General features: G+C 36.5%; 1 long non-coding RNA gene across 1 annotated transcript in view; it reads right to left on the bottom strand.

Annotated features, from left to right (window-relative positions):
• Positions 1-677: 677 nt before the first annotated feature.
• LOC119521125 overlaps positions 678-17,723 on the bottom strand; it is a 31,036-nt gene continuing 13,990 nt past the window's right edge. The window contains exons 2-3 of the long non-coding RNA XR_005214312.1: positions 3,335-3,373; positions 678-702 (exon numbers count right to left, since the gene is read on the bottom strand). This is a non-coding gene — a long non-coding RNA (uncharacterized LOC119521125). The remainder of the gene's footprint in view (positions 703-3,334; positions 3,374-17,723) is intronic.

The following is a 17,723-nucleotide window of genomic DNA, read 5'->3' as shown; positions in this document are numbered from 1 at the left end:
CTGAAAAATTGAATTCTGTCAACTGACCCTATCCATAGGTATATGGATTAGAAAAATTGGATAAGTTCTGCCAGTTGTAGAATGTGTTTATAATGCTATCCTGAAATGTGCATCTAGAATTAAACATGCCCTGTGGCTATTAGGTTGGCTGTATTTCCCAGTTTGAGAATAAGATAAAATAGTTATTGCAAAATCTAAGGTTATTATGCTATATGGATAAAAGGGTAACTACCCCTGAAATGAGTTATAAAATCTTCATTTCATAGGAAAATAAAGCATATTTCTTATTATGACAGTGGATAATTTTTTGAATATTTCTTGAATAGTGTTGCTGTGTTTGCAAAGTGCCTTTATAGAAATCTTCATTTGAAGTGTGCAGGGTATATATTTTTAGTCTCATTTTCCATGTAAGAAAACCCAGGTTCAATGAGGTTAAGTAACTTGCCTAAGGAAATGACAGTCCTGGGATTCAAACTCAGACTTTCTACTCAAAGTTCAACATTGTCACCACCAACATAAGCTGCCTTCCAACTCACAGTACCATAACCTACTCCCTTTCTTTCTTCTAAAAATACAAATGAGGATAAAACTGACAAATTGGTTATAATGAAAAAGGACAATGGATTTGAGTTTAGTCCTAGTTTAACTACTTACCTGATGTGCATTTTTAGGAAAGTCACTTCTGTGCCATGGTTTCTTCACCTGCAAAATCAAGGAGTTGGATTATATTTTTTGTTCTAGATCCTATCTAATGGTAATATTTCATCAATTTTATAGTCTCTTGCCACTCTCACTGACCCTCAATACTCAGACATCTACCAAATTCGGTAAGAGAATGTATTTTTCCTGGCACGCTAGCTAAAACTACCCTGGCATTGAAGTGACCAACTTCTCTTTCTTGTTAGTTCTAGAAATGCAACTTAAACTAGCTAATTAGAAAAAGAAAGGATATGTTGGCTCATGTAACTGGGAAGTCAAAGGTGACACATGCTTCAGACATGACCAAAAGCAGAAATTCAGCAAATACTGCCTTGTCTGGCTCTCACTCTCTTGATTACTGTGAACCGACTGCAGAGATATTGTTTATGTGCAAGGGAATGTGTTAGGTGTTTGGAATCTGGAGGTGAATGAGACAAGAACCTCTGTTCTCATGGAGTAATCAAGTCAACTGTATGAACATTGACACATCTTTTCATCTCTCTGAGCCTCTGTCTCCTCACATGTAAAATCATGATCATGCTACACATTTTTCAGAGCTGTTTTGAAAAATTACATGATAAAATGTCTGTGAAAAGAGAATGTAATAATTATTAAATATGTTTAAAGGATTCCTTTTTCAGTATTCACTTTTTTTTCAGACTGAATTTTTAAATCATGAAAATTTATTGAGCATTTTCAGAATGAAAGACTTTCTTCTAGGAGCTATGGGGAGGGAGAGGAGGTTAGTTAGAAGAAAAAGAATAAATTATGGCCTGGTCCTGGGTAAAAAAGTGCTTACATAAAGCTGAGGAAAAGAAATAAACATTTATGTAAAGAAAAAGAATAGAAAGCAGCAAATGAAAAGGACCAAATGAGGATCCCAGATATTAAATACAACAGGCAAAGTAGGAGGAATCACTGCTGGAGTGGTAAGCTCAAACAGGGCTTTGTGGAGTCTCTGCAATTCTGAATGATGCAAACAGGAGAAGGAAGAATAGATCAGGGAAGGAAAATGGCATAAGCAAAGGCACGGAGGAGAGAAAACTTGGTAATTTCCAGGGAACAGTCAGTAGAATAATTTGATTGTAGTGGATAGATGTGAGCAACCCAATGCAGGATATGGGCATGTAGATTGGGGCCAAAGTGTACGGTGCTTTAAATGTCAGACTGAAGTACATGCAGTTTATCTTGCTAAGTAAACAGAAAGTAGGCATTTTTAAAGCAGGAAGAAAGTGGAATAAGAAAATTAATATTTTGGTTCAAAATTATAGCAGTTGTATGCAAGGTCTGAGTTTGCATTGGAAAGGAGATTTTAAAATTTAAAATATTTTGGTTAATATACTTTCAAAAACAATCTGGGACAGGTATATCTACCAGGAAGACCTCATTGTCCTAGTTATTCAGCATTGTCCTCGTGCACTAACAAATAGGTGCTTGTGTGTAATGTTTTCCATAGTAGCTCCCCTCATCTGACAGGGAAACTTGCAGGGCTCCTTTCTGCCTCCTGTACTAAAGCTCAGGATCTTTGCATGAGAGCTCTGTCATTCTCTTCCCCTGATAGCATCTGGTCCACAGTCTCCATTAAAAGATATGTATTATTTACCAACGTCAGAGAAAATTCTTAAGCTTACTTAATGAAACAACGTACCCTGAGATTGCTCATTTTGAAGCACAAATCGCCAAATGTTGCTCCTAGGATTTAATTCTTAAAGTTGGAGAGGCAGAGGGTCATATCCTCCCTTCACCTCACATTTTACCCCTCCTGGTAGAAGGGATTGCAATCTTATTGCACCACTGAGATTTGAAAGTAGTGTAACAACTCCCTGGTAGCCAGATATCATCAGAGGTTGTAAGACTTTCACTAAGCTTATGAGGCTGCAGTGAGGAAAATAATTAGATTTAAAACAATAAAGACATCTACTAGCCTTATTTTCCAAGTTCCAAAGATGGCTAAGAGCCTTGAAAAAACACCCTATTGTATTCTAGGGCAGTCCCAGGAATATCTTGATGATGGCTATTTTTGAACTAGTGGTGCATGTGAGGAAAAATCTTCTTTTTGAATATGGACATGTAAACAACTCAGTGCATAAAAATCTGAATTTCAAAAGAGACAATTTCGACATATTTCACCCTTCTTTCCATATTTCTACTCCCTCTACATGGTTAAGAAATCATTCTGAAACTGAATGTAGATAAGCTAAATAGTTACAAACAAACAAAAAAGAATATGGTAACTAAAAAGTCTTTCTCCGAATTAGGAAATACCATAGATTTGCTTCATTGTTTTTGTTTTCTGTTTTTCTCACCTACCGCAAGGTGCCTGGTTGGAAGACACCTTCTAAACAGCAGCACCAAGTAACCCCTCCCCCAACTCCATTCTCATTTTGACAATTTGAAGCAACGGGCCCATTAGAGAAAGGAAAGCAAATGAACATGTCTTCCCACTAATCTCTGTGACAAGACAGGCAATGGGAGGCCTTGTGTGGTCTCTGAGAGATCTGATTTGTTCCAAGGGAGATCACATCTCACATCTGACAGTGTAGAGGAAAGCCACAGGCTTTGTAGCGAGATAAATCTGAGTTTAAATTCTGGCTCTGACTCTAATTAGATGTGTAAGCTTCGGAAAATTACTTACCTTTTCTGAACCTCAGCTTCACTGTGTGCAAAAGTTGACCTAAATGTGGTTGTAAGGATTAAAGATGATATATATAAACTACACATAGCTCAGATCTACAACCATTAAATACCCAATAAATGATAAATATTTATTTGTGTGTTATTTTTGTTTTTGTCAATTATGAATGTGTTTTGCATTTATCTACCTTCCATCTATCTATCTATCTATCTATCTATCTATCTATCTATCTATCTTTCTATCCATTCATCCATCCAACCAACCAGGAAATCAGAAGCATGTAATATTATGCTGAATCTTTGGGCTGTTACATTTCTCCTAATCACTATGTTTTCTTTATATGGATCATCAAAATTAAACACATTTTTTTTCTGGAAGAAAAATACAGCATAAGCTTTTTGAGACTTGGAACCTGCACTTAAATTGATTGAGGTTTGGGGGCATGGTGATAAATAATAGGAAAAAACCCACACATACATTCCAGGTAAAATGTACTTAAAGTTGTATTTGTCAAATTTGCAATTCCTATTAAGTTTCTTTCTTGTACTGCTGCACTAAAATTATTTTATGTAAGATCATTCATCTATACAATATGTCCTTATTAAATTTAATTGACAACTGAGAGAAAAAATGTGGTTTACCTATTTGAATGAATTAGCAAACAAGAATCAAAGAAAACAGCCAAAAAAAAAAAAAAAAAAAAAAAATCCCCCAAACAACCACAGTCAAAACAACATTATAAAGTACAAAATGTACTGTGGTTATTTATTTTGACCAGTGTAGTTTGGGTTTAATTATTTATGATAATACTATACTTAAAGATGTATTGTAGGCTATTTTGTAGAGTAATGAAGTTTTAGTGATATGAGTGGCCAATGCATTACTTTGCTTGCAAATCCTTTCTGAGAGGCTAGATGTAATATCTAATTTTAAAAATTGATAATTGCATTTGAGACTTAGTAAGGTTTGAGTGTACACTAGTTTGTCATTTTCATATCTCAATATGCTATTTTTATTTTATGCTGCCATATCTGTTCATGTGACTTATGTATAAGTAAACAATAAAATCTATCTCAATATGTAAACATACTCTTGTGATACAAGGCCTTACTAGTTCACAGATTCTTGTTGGCCCTCATGTTTCATGTTACCGAGCAGCATAGTTTATTATTTCTTTGTCTCACTCCGTATCCTGGGGAGGAAGCTGGGGAGTGGACAGCCTATGATTACTCTTTGCTTCCAGGCCTATTAGTAACCTGTCATGGTTGGATCAAGTACTGGGTGTTGGCAGGTATACCTTAAATAATATTCATAATTCCTTTAGGGAAACAGAGCTTCATCTTGGTAATGTAATAGTTTATAATCATTAAATTATCATTAGAGAATTTTTACTGATGTCACTCTTACCGATGTTCCACAGACTCCTCATGAATAAATGGCATATGAAGACTTCATGGTTTTTGCTCCTTCTTTCTAATGGAGTTCTCATCTTACACTCATTCTGCATCCCCATCCCCACTAGCCTCAAACCGTCAGTGCAGATTCCAGTTCTGAGATCTTTGGGTTTCTGTCAAGTATAATATTTGCTATTCATCATATGAGAGAGGAGGGACTTGAAGCATTCTCTGGAAATGTGTATGCAGAAGGGATAAAGGTGAGGGGCAGACATATTGCTGACCTTTATCCACCACGGGGAGATAATACCATGAAGAAAAATAAATAAATAAGCTGGGAGTTTTAGCGTGTAGCTTTATTGAGGAATTCCATGATTTACTGTTCAATATAGCAAGGCTTATCGTGTAACTTAGCTGTGGAACTCCCTGATTTACTGTGAAGCACAGTGGGGCTTATCATGTAACTATTATATGAGAGTCTTGCAAAGACATGGCTAGAGTTTTGCAGAGACCATTAAGAATGACTGACAAGCCTTTCTCAAATGGACCAAAGCAGAAGCTGACTAGCAAACACAATTGTTATTCTCAGCAGCTGAAATTCTAGTATTTTAAATTTATTCAGCACAGATGTTAAGGGTAACATATATCTACTTTATCTTTCTCTTTCCATTTTACATCTAATCTTCTGCTTTATAGTAAATTGCTATGTGAGGTCTACTGTTTTATGATTCTGATATCCATTTTGCAGGATTTAAACTCTTTTTAAAAAGATGTTATAGCTGAAGAGGCAGCACATTAAAACCCATAAAGCATGGGACATTTCCATCTATGTCAGTCCCAGATTTAAGGCCTTTATAAGTGTCCGCATGCCATTAGGATAAGATCAAAGTCCCATAGCTAAGGACACAGGGCTCTGTAAACAAAGTCCCTATCTCATTCTCGCTATGGGAAGATCACTAAGTGGGATTCGGAATATCCTCTACAGAAGAGCTACAATCCTCAGGTATTACAGTGTAGTGACCTTTGCTACTCATCAGAAGCCGGAATTAACAAACAGGAACTGTCGTAAAGGTCTTAAGCAACTTATGCTGAAAGACCTTTACCCCTGTCTCTACTGTAAATTTCTTGAGGATGGGGACTGTGTCTTATTCTTCAGTGCATGGCACCTAGTAAGTGCTCAATAACCTTGAAAAAATGAATAAAAGTGGAACTACTTAGGATTTTTCTAACTGACTGTACTTGTTTATGCCTTAATATCTTTGCTCATCTCCTTGTATCTGCCTGTATTTCATGTTTCCTCCTCCATCAACTGACTGATTTCTATCTCTATTCTAAGACAGGGATTGGAATAATTACCTCTTGTACCTCTTCTCTTTGCTCCCATAGGATGTGGCACAGATCTTTATCACTTAAACTAAATTCTAACCAAGTTCACATTCCTAACACCCCTTTTCACTCTTTTTTTGCCAACAAAACCCAGTATCTAATTTAATTTCTGACATATATTGGATAATCAGTGACTTCTTAATTGAATGAGTGAATGAAGTAACTAAGTTGCGGTCACTGGACCTATTTGATGTGACAACAAGTGACAAAAATGCCAGAACTCTTTAAAGGAAAACTTTGGTTTAATGAACAAATAGAAATAAATAGATCAAAGAATAGCATAAAAATTGGACAGTAAATGAAATAATGAAAAACCCAAGGGTGATGATACACCAGAGGCAATATAGCATGGTGGATAAAAGCAGGGATTTGAGAACAAGATTGCCTGCATCCAAATTCTGATTTCTTACTTACAGGTTACTAAATCTCCTGGGCCTGAGTTCTTTTCATTTGTAAAATGCACATTATAATCATATTTTCCTAGTGGGTTTATTACTAAGATTATATTAAATAGATATAAAGTGCTAAGAACAGTGTCAAACACATGGAAAGCATTATATAAGTACTAGCTAATATTATATTATTATGCACTCTTCACAGCCTCTCTTTTAAAATATTCTGTTTAGTGATCATGGTTATCCTTACTTGTGATTTAATTTCTACAGGATTTTCCACATGGGTTACTGCCTTAAAATTCCATTAATTAGAAGTATAAAAGAAACTAGAGATATATGTAATATTTAGGAGGGGAGGGTAGAATTTGGTAGGTTGAGTAGTTAATAGAACTCTTTAAGCTTGATGTTTTTAGACTTGGGTCTACTAAATTTTATAGATAGTGGTTTTATGCATGTATATCTGCCTTGAAAACATGTTTTCTTTCTATTGTATTCTGGATTGATTTTGGCATCATAGAAAATGACTGTGCTATAGCCTCCACGTTGTAGAAATATGCCCATCAATTTTATGATGGATGCTGGTGTTGGGAGAGTCTGTTTCTTAACGTAAGAACGTCCATGACTCGTATCACCTTTAGTTATACTATGTAATTTAGCATAGATTATGCTTAGTTTCGAGTTTGCTCTTATTAAAATATAAGCTTCACAGGGATGTGATTTTTGCTCATTTTATTCACTGCTATATTCACTACAAAAATTAGAACAGATTTGGTCACATTGTAAGAATAAATAAATCTTTGTTTTAATCAACTGAGAGATATCAACCAAAGAGTAGCATAATATCATAGATTTTATTTCAAAATTATTACATTCTATTGGTGTTTATAGTTAAATAATGTTGTAGAGAGCCAACTCTCCACCATAGCTTGTTTCCCTGTGGGTGCTATAGACTCTATGCTATCGATTCATTGCTGAAATGAAGCTGCCTAACTAGGCATTATAATTCCTAGCCCCTTGTGGTGGTTTGGTACTATGTACCCCAGAAAGACATGTTCTTAAACTGAATCCATTCCTGTGGGTGTGAACCCTTGTAAATAGGACCTTTTGATTAGGTTACTTGAGGTAAGGAGTGGCCAAGGATAGGTCTTAATCCTATTACTGAAGACCTTACAGGGAAGGTCAAAGATAGAGAGAGAAGCCACACAGGGAGTAGCAAGAAGCTGAAAGTCAGTGGAACCCAGAAAAGAAAGGAGAGGCCAGGGAAGGCTGTCATGTGCATTGTCATGTGACAGAGGATCCCAGGACCAAGGATCACCAGCAGCCTGCCCCAGAACGCCAGTCTTTGGGAAGAAAGCATTGCCTTAATGGTAGCTTGATTTGGACTTCTTCTACTCTCAAAACTGTGAGCCAATGAATTCCGTGTTAAAGTCAACACATTGCATGGTATTTACTTTAGCAATGAGGAAACTGAAACACCCATCTTGCATCTAGATTTGGCCAAGTGATGAGTTCTTTTCAGTAGTATTCATATGTGTATCACTTCCAGGACAGGGATTTTAAGATGCAGGTATGCCTTCTCATTCTGTTTTCCCATTGTTCCTTCTTTCCAACATGCGACTACTGCATTTTACAAATATATTTTTAGTGTATTGTTAGATGTTTTCAGTTCATTATTATTTACATAGTTAGTGATGGATATGTATAATGTGAGTTGGTTTTAGTTTGGTGCTTAGAGGCATTTATCTTCTTCTTGAGGCTGTAATGGAAAAGAAATAAGCAAAAAAGAGAAATGTTAAGACCAGTGATAGGGTAGTGGGAGGTATGGAACTTAACTGCCAAAAGCAGCACTTCTTTCCTGGTTATGAATTTCTCCTCACTTCATGTCTGTCTTGAAGAACTACAAAGAAAGAAGTGAGATAACAAGTGTGTGATCTGAAAAGAGGTGTCCATGTGTTAGGTAACCATTGCTGAAAGATAAAACCAAGAAAACCAATTAGATCTCTAAGCTTTAGAGAAAAAGGTCTTGTCCAAAGATTTAATATTTCTAACTTTAGCCTCTAGTGCCTTCCTTTTCTTATTGATCTCTGATAATCTTGGGCTCACTTTCTTTAACAGTCACCCTAGCAACCCTATACCCAGCAGATCTAAGAATTCTCTTTATGTTTTACATGTAACTTGGTTGGGGGAAAACAAGGCAGCTGGGATTCCTAACATGAAGAGATTTTCTTTTATAAAGGCTAGTTCCACTCCTTGGAACAAAGATATTAGACTCAGGTTGGAGGGCAATAAAAATTGTAGCCTACTTGTAAAATCCTGTTCTTTTTCTGGAGTTTCCAAACAACTTTCTCCACTCCCAGGCATTATGAAGTGCACTGACAACAGTATTGCTGCCATTTTCATCTGATTTTGTCCATCAAATATCCAGCAGAATCCAAGTGGAAATTGATTAGGCAGTTGAAATATTCTTGGTAATATTATATTTTACAACAACAAACAAGAGAATGAAATGAGATACTATTTCATAGAGTTTTATTTATGGCATAAATATCTGCATAAAAAGTTGAGATGAAAGTCAAATGCTTGAAAATTGAGAAAGCTCAGAAAAGTCTAGAAAAAAAGAGTAAGTTCTATGTAATTTCTCTACCATATGAAATCCATGATGATCTAAGTTCTTTTACTTCCCAGAATTGATAACTTTTGTAGAGATTTTGCAGCTCCAGCCATTTCATCTTAATTGATAGGTTGCCCTTTTTGCATTTCAATTAGTTGTTTAATAATTGTGAAGACACTGTTTGGTATCAAAATTAAATATGGAGGTCTTCCTGTCCTCTATTCATTCTTTATTTCATTTCCCTACTAAATCCCAGCAACCTTTACAACAGGATTTGAGTTAGGAAAAATGAGGACCTGAACATTCTACTTCCTAGCTAATCTGATTATCAACCTCATGTGTAATTTGTACCATATAACCTGAGTCTTTGGAGTATGGAATTTGTAGATAAGAATTTTTTTTTTTTTTAAGAAATGGGAAAGAAAGAAAAATAGAAAAACAGGAAAGTTGAAAGGTTTTATTGAAAGTCTCTGGTTACAGATAAATCTGGATTCAAATCCAGATTATGAGCTGATTGCTTTTGATAAATTACTTGCCATCTGTAAACCATAATTTGTCATAATAAACTGGATTATAATATACTGTGAATGTAAAATTCTGTAATGTATGTTAACTACTTGCCCTAGAATTTTGTAATTAATTTAAATTATTGCTATTTCCATTATATTTTGCACCCATTCAGGTATGGGTGAATGTCATCAAATTTGAAAAGACAAGAAGAATAATGCTCTTTCCCTCTCAAGCTTCTCTCTCCTATGTTCCTTAGGTTCTGCAGTCTCCCTCCCTTTCCTCCAAACTTCCAAACATCCTAATAACACAACTCTATGGGTCATCCACAGTTCGTCACTGCTTTTTGAATTATGTACACATCCACTGAGTTGCCAAAAACATGTTGCATCTTTCTAATGTGCAACATCTTCTCTGTTCTTAAGCGCTTAATGAATTCCTATATATTGCATCTCCTTGTTACTATCTTGATTTTACTCAGTTTCAAATACCATGGCTGGACTTACTTTAGATTCCCTACAGATATATCAACCCATTATTTAAAATTATCCAGTGATTCATCATGTGAAGTTCAAACTTCTCGTAAGGATAGAAAGGCTTCCTAGATGTTATATTTAGTTTTCATTTTTTCTTTTTCTTCTTTCAAGTTCATTTTAGTTAGTTAGTTTATTTAGCTTTCTTCCACAGATGTGGGATCTTAGATTATTATTCTTGTTTCTTCCCTTAACTACTTTATTTTCCTCTCCTTCTTTATATCAATCTTTTCTAATAACCATGCCCTGTTTTGGTTTGCTAAAGCTGCTAGAATGCTATATACCAGAAATGGGTTGGCTGTTGCAATGGGGATTTATTAGCTCACAAATTTACAGTTCTAAGGCTGTGGAAAATGTCCAGATAAAGTCATCAACAGGAGGATACCTTCCCTGAAGGAAGGCTGCTGGCGTCCGGGATTCCTCTGTCACATGCAAGGCACATGGCTGGTGTCTGCTGGTCCTTCTTTCCCAGGTTTCATTGCTTTCAGCTTCTGGCTACAGTGACTTCCTCTCTGAGCTTCTGTGGGTCCTCTCTTAGCTTCTCAGGGGCTTTTCTCTCTGAGTTTCTCTTAATTTCAACTCTCTGCTTCTGTATGTTTTATCCTCTCATAAAGGACTCCAGTAAAAGGATTAAGACACACTTTCAATGGGGTGGGGTCACATCTCAATTGAAATAACCTAACCAAAAGGTCCCACCCACAGCAGGTCTGCACCCACAGGAATGGATTAAAAGAACATGGCATTTCTGGGGTACAAATAGCTCCAAACCACCACATGCCCTCTCTTTAGCCTAGACACAATTTTTTTTATTGCTAAACTTCATAACACCACTCTCATGAAATCATTTCAGATTCTTTTAAAAAATTCAAATAAAGTTTGCCAATCTTATTTTGTACAGAGCTGATTAATCTAGTATAAAAAATACAGTAGTGTTTACCAAATGTTCCATGTGTTCTCCTACTTTTCCCAGCAACCCTGTAGTTAGGTTGGAGTCAGATGATAAATTCTAGCTGGGAATGGGAATGGCATGCATCTGAGGTACTTAAAGCAGGCTCTGAAACCCACTTGTTGAAATGGCAGAGTCACAAGGTAGTTTTACCGATGTTAGCCTGGGGCCCTTAGGAACCCCCTGCCCACCATCCCCCAATCAGAGTGGTACATGTAGCATGATGAGAAATGTTGTTGTGTAAAGTCGCTGAGATCTGAATAATTGTGTTTCTCAGCATAACTCATCCTACCTTGACTAATGTCCTTGGTCAATTAGACTGAATAGTAATTAATCCAGTAGGACTAAGTCAGCAGTACAGGCAGCAGCACAGATTAACTGGCTATAGGCCCCTGTTTCTCAAACATAAAAATTGTTTCTAGAAATGGTGCCTTTCTTTATCAACAGGGTCAGTAATGGTAATTGGGTACAACTTTTAAGAATTATATTGCCATGCATAGCACATTGTTGCCAATAATAAAGTGGTGCTGCTGATGGCTTATTAAACATTTGCGATTTTAAAGTAAGCAAAACATGCATTGGTTAACATATTTCTCATCCACTTGTTAATATGTTAATAAGTTTTCTATTACTTTTATTTTCTCATGCCATGCTTCGGAGTTTTTCACATTTGACTTAAGTTCTAAATAAAAATTTGTGATTTGCAGGTGCCACGGTGCCATTTTCATTTTTTTAGTGTACTGCCTACTTTTCACTTTGGAAAAAAAAATGAAATCAACTCTTTTCTTTGATTCTTCAAGCTTAATTGGGATGGAGTGCTCATGCTCAAATTAAGGGGCTTTCACTTAACTATTCTGCCTCATTTAAGAAAAAAAAAAGCCTTGTTAGCTAAGCTAAGGCATGGTATTTGTGAATCCTTAACTACGAAAGCATCCATCACACAGCTGCAGAGCACAATAGGTATTTTGGTAAAGTTATATCTGTCTTAGGAATGTGCAGTGTGAGAAAAGAAGATGCAAAAATAGGACCCACTAAATAAAAACACCCTTTGGCTATCTACACCTTTCTTTTGTTTCTTATCTTTCAGAGGAACTAATAAGCTCCCAGAACTTTGACTAATGTGCAAAAGCTCACCAAATGTTCTAAGCTTCAATCACAGTAAACAGTTTTGTTCATCAAGTCCACAGGATATATCCAGTTATCATACAGATATTTAATTATCATAGGAAGGGATAGAACTGAAACAGGTCAACTGTGTGATTGTAACAAGGTGTCTGTGTCCCAGACGATTTTGTATTGATTTCTATCTCAGGAATACATATGTTGGAAAATTATAAGAGGAAAATTCTCCAGTTGTGATTCGAAAATGTAGACATTTATTGTAAATAGGAAGGAGAGAAAGTATCTGTTGTAAACTTGGTGAAGACGAGTTCCACAGACACTCTCTATGTGGAAACTTTTCCAGAGTAGACATGCTTGTGGTTATCTTATAATGGAAAAATGGACTTGTAAATACTCACACCAACTTGACCTGACTCTTGGGCAGTCACCCTACCCTACACCAAAGTACCATCCTTGACACGTTGGTCTCCTTCATGCCTCATATCCTATCCATTCTATCTGCTAGGTATATTTCAAATTTATACACCTTTCTACTATAGTCACTAGCTACTGTCACCTGGATGCTACCAACAGTTCCTTAATTGACTTCATATTGACCCCCTCTCCAAATTGCAGGTGTAACAAGTATCATTGCATTTCTCCATACTTGAAGCCCCTCAGTGGCTTTCTATTCCTTTGGAATAAAGTAAAAATGTCAATATGAGCCTAAAAATTCCTACATGCTCTGGCCTCTGCACATATCCGTTCTTGCCTCTACTCAGTCTCCCTCCCACTCCCTTCATTCCATCTTTATTGGCCATTTTTAAATGTCTTTTGTCCTTTCCATACTTCTTCATACCACAGGGCCTTTGTGCATATTGTTACTTTGGTCTGGGACACTCTCTCCTGCCCGCCCATCCCTCCCAGCCATCCCCAATATGCACACCTCTCCTCTAATTAACTCTCACTCCTGTTTCAGAAGCCAGTTGAGCCACTGCTTTTTTATTGCTTTCATTACACCCTGGACCCCTCTCTTGAATTACAGTTACAATATCACATTACTTCATATGAATAATTGATTAATGTGTGTCTCTCAACTAAACTTTTTATTACATGAAAGGAGATCAGGCCTACTTTTCCTCTGAAAATACCAATTATTGAATAGTAGGTGTTCAATAAATATATGTTGAATAAATGAATTTTTTTAAAAAAAGCTCAGCTTACTTACCCGCACGATCTCAATTGAGTAACTGAGACATTGTTTGCGAAGCACTTAACACAGTGCCCAAAGAACCATATGATATCCATAAATTATAGCTACAGTAATAAAAATAAGATGATCACATATAATTTCCTTCCATTTTAAATGGCATCAAATAACCAGTATATACAGAAAATGATTGTTTTTCTTTCTTTTGGTTGAAATTTTATTGAGCTTATAGATCAACTCCCTTTTATCCAGTAGAGTTCTGAGGCCAACAGAGAAGAAGGCAGGGGAAAACGAAATGTCGTCTTTATTACAGATGAAGTAGCTACTGGGAAAAGTCCTAATAAACAACCTCAGAATGAGGTTGACGTCCCCATAGTCACAGTCAACACTAGACAACTGCAGGCCTCCCAGCGTCTGCAGGAGCAGGGTCTCCACAAGCAAGCCTCTGGCATGGCACCAAGCAGACCAGAGACATGCTTTCTGCCAGAAGGTAGATTGCAAAAAACCCAGAGGAAGGGCTAAGCCACATAGATAGATCTCTTAGCATGGAGATGAGTAAGTGAGGAAACAGGGAGAAAGGCAAGGGCTGTTATTGGAATGGATGCCCTTCCAAATGAAAAGAGACATCTTGCATGAGACTGAGTGTTAGATTCCTTGCCTTAATTTTTTATGTTAGAAACAAATGCTGTATACCTTCCTAGAGTCCTTCAACTGCCTCTTCCTTTCCCTTCTTTTTATTGCTTCACCTGCACCAAATTGGCTCTTAACTTTCAGACTTGAATGAAATCGTATCACAGTAAAAGGCTTCCTTCCTGACTACCACCAAAGGGACTTAGCTCCCAGTGGGTTAAACCTTAACTACTGGAAAATGAGAGAGGGACAGAAAGGGGCAGATAATGCTTCTTTTATTTTTCCTATTTGACAACCCCTCTGAGATGCAGTTTCTCCTGGTCAACTTTTTGGAGAAATCCAGTATGATGAAGTGTGGAACCATTGCTGTGTCTTTTCACAGCTACTTGGATAGTTAATCGTTATAGTGATGGCCATATTGATTTCATGCTTTCCTTGCCTCGCTTGCCTTCAGCTTGTCCCTTCCACACAAAATAGCAGCACTTTAATCCTTGACCCAGGCTTTATTTCTGGAAGACTTATTCTAGAACATGTATGATATTTTAGAATCGAGTTCCTTTAAAAACCTTTGTATATACGTCAGAGACTACTAGCTGTTCCCCTGTAATCTGTTCTCCCTATCTTCTATCTTACAGGACTTGAGTTGAGCACATTTCCCAAACTCCTTTTAAGTTAACTATGGCAAATGAGATATGAACAGAAAATTATATTTGCAGTGTTTGATTCTTGTACTTAAAAAGAAAAGAGTCTGTCTTCCCCTTTCATTCTCCTTTCCCCATTAACTAGAGTTTGAATATTATGACTGAGCTGAATCAGTGCACTTAGATCAGAAGACGGAAGCCCTCTGTTGAGGATGATAGGGCAAGACAGAAGGAACCTGGGTCCCCAGTTTCATGGAATGAGCCATCAGTCAGTCCTGGATGTTAAAGCACAGACTGTAAAGCGAAAGAGAAATAAACTTTAATTTTGCTTAGATCACTGTTATTTTGGTCTTATTAGAGCATCCTAACCCTTAGCTAATCCTAGATGCATATATATTTGTTTTCAGTGGCTTGTTAAAAGTTGAATTAGAGGCACAATCTGTGCTGCTTCTTTTTGTTTGTTTGTTTTTTTTTTTTTTCTTTTTTAAGAATTCTAAGATACAGATCTGAAAAGGAAGCATTTGGGGGATGATCAAACAAAGTTCTTACTCAAGAAACATTCCTAGCAAGTTTTACTGGCTATGCATTAAAACAAGCTAATTCCCAATGGCACATGGGCCAGATCTTACGAGATCCTGGGACTATGTAAATGAGTGACTATAATTTTGTGTGGCTCAATAATTAACACCAGAAGTTAGTCTCTCAGCTGTGAAAATGAAGTTCTGTTTTCATCGTGGGGAAAAACATCATCCTCGTTTCTATGGTGTAGGTATTAATGAGAACATATGAACAGCAAATCAAGGAAGAGAATAAGCTCAATCATTAGGATAAGCAGTGTGCTCGTGTACGAAATATTGAACAAGTAGGCTTCATAGGGAGTAACCAAAAAAAAATCTTTGACTCTCTCCATCAGTGACTCTTTGAATGTCATCAGTTTGGGTAATCCTCATCTTGCAAAAGATAGAAACTTGAGCAGTCTTGTAAGTTTTCCAGTAATTTCTAGGTAACAGAAAGCCCTATTGTCTCTTTGAGCACAATTTCAATTTAGTAATGAATATGTCTAGTCTAGTATAATAATCAACACTTCAACCTAAGTCCCCCTCCTACCATCTGGGAAGAAGGTATGCATGGCCTCCTTACTTGTTCTCACTCACCTCAGTCCCTTCTCATTGGGTGCTCTTTCCAACAGCCTCTCCTCCAAGATGAGTTTGGAGTGAGGAGCAGGGAAATATTTTGAGAGGTACCATCCTATGATGACTTCATATTCTCTGGACTAGGATGATGTTTAACATTAACTCTGTCTCTTATGGGAGTCTTTGTAATTTTGTTGTATGCTGCCTTCCCACCCTCCCCAACTGTGACTCTGTTGAGATAGCCAGTGCCTTTTCCATGGCTGGCTATCTCCAGTCCACCTTTAGGGACTGTCTCTGACAATATGTACCACTGCTTCTTACTCCTGGGATCATCTTGTTCTGGAAAATCACTTTCCAAGTCAGGAGCCCTTTTAATATATAACCATTAAGGGTAATTCTTCTATATTTACACTAATAGAGATAAAGAATATTCCTCATTTTCTTACTATAGGATACATATCTTCAATAAAATTGCAATGAGCTTAATAGCTTTTTGTTGAATAAATGAATTAATGAATGAAATATTTGTTTTTCAAAAGTGCAACCTTCCTGAACTTTAACCTTCTGCAACATATTCTTAATCCATAAATTTATTGGTCTTTCTCTTGGTTCATTAATAGAACCAATCAACCAACAAACATATGTTGAGCGGGTGCCTTTTAGCATCAATTCTCTGCATGTTTTACAAAATATAGAAGATGCCTGTGTAATGGTTTGCTAGCATTATTAATCTACAATATAACCTGACAACAAGCATAATGAAAAAAGTTCATTTGAGAATTTTATAAAATCTTTATAAAAGATGTGGTGCTTCTTGTGTGTACAATAATCCCCATAAAGTTGGAGGAGGCTGCTGTTTTTCTCCAAGAACTCTAATTTTATGTTTTTATCAGTTTGACCTGATCCCTTATCATACTTTCAACTTCATGCTTGTATGCTTGTATACTGCAGTTGAGTAGGGAGGGAAAATCAAAAAGTAAGAGAAAGAAGAAAGTAAAAGAGAAAAAGAAGAAAGAGCAGCAGAAGAAGGAATGGGGGGAGGAGGAAGGAGAAATGCATGACAGGATTCTTGATTCCTTATCAGACCGTAAGTTTAGTGCAGTGTGTGTGTGTGTAAATTAAAATTTCCAAAAAAAGAATAAAGGGTTATGTTTTTGTTGCTTCCACCATCTGTAAACATGGAGTGAGATTTATTTTTGAGAACTTTCAAATGAAAATGATTGAGAGAGTAATGTCCCAATGCATTCCCTGAACACAATTATGAGAAGAACACCTTAGTAAATATTTTGCCTGTAATTTCCCTTCCTCTCCCTTTGAAATAGCAATCATTGTTGCAAACTGAGGCTCCTTTAAGCACAACCTGCTTTTGTCTTAAGAGGATACTTAGTGTTACATAACCCAGAAGCTTGCTTTCTACCACTAGTTAGTTAGGTCTAGAACAAATGTGAGTGGTCACCTCTTTGCCCACATTTAGTGATCTTTTTGTTCCTGAATTCCTTGTGCCTGCTGTCACATTCCATGTAAGTTAAAGTTACAGTTCCCCTGGAGTTTAGGTATTCATAACACCTGCATACACACAAAGAGAAAAATTTGGTAGGGGACATGGTGGAGAAACTTCTGAAAATTCATTTTTAGTAAAAATCTAATTTATGCATACCAATTTGTTCTTGTACATTTAAGGTCATTATTACTGAATTATTATATTCAGTGTATGCACATAATATAACTGCATGCTCCATGTTAGAGTATTGGGAATGGCACTAAAATAACTCACAATTCCGAACATAAGAATGCAATTTGGGATTAGTAGCTCCATGAGTGACCTATTACTCTTTCCTCCTTGAAATAACTACAGAAAGCTTTTAAATGTGGCTCAGTGCAACAAACCAATACTGTGTTAGG

This window comes from Choloepus didactylus, chromosome 2 (genome assembly GCF_015220235.1).
Source record: "Choloepus didactylus isolate mChoDid1 chromosome 2, mChoDid1.pri, whole genome shotgun sequence".
NCBI lineage: Eukaryota > Metazoa > Chordata > Mammalia > Pilosa > Megalonychidae > Choloepus > Choloepus didactylus.
This window is presented reverse-complemented; position numbering and strand designations above follow the sequence as displayed.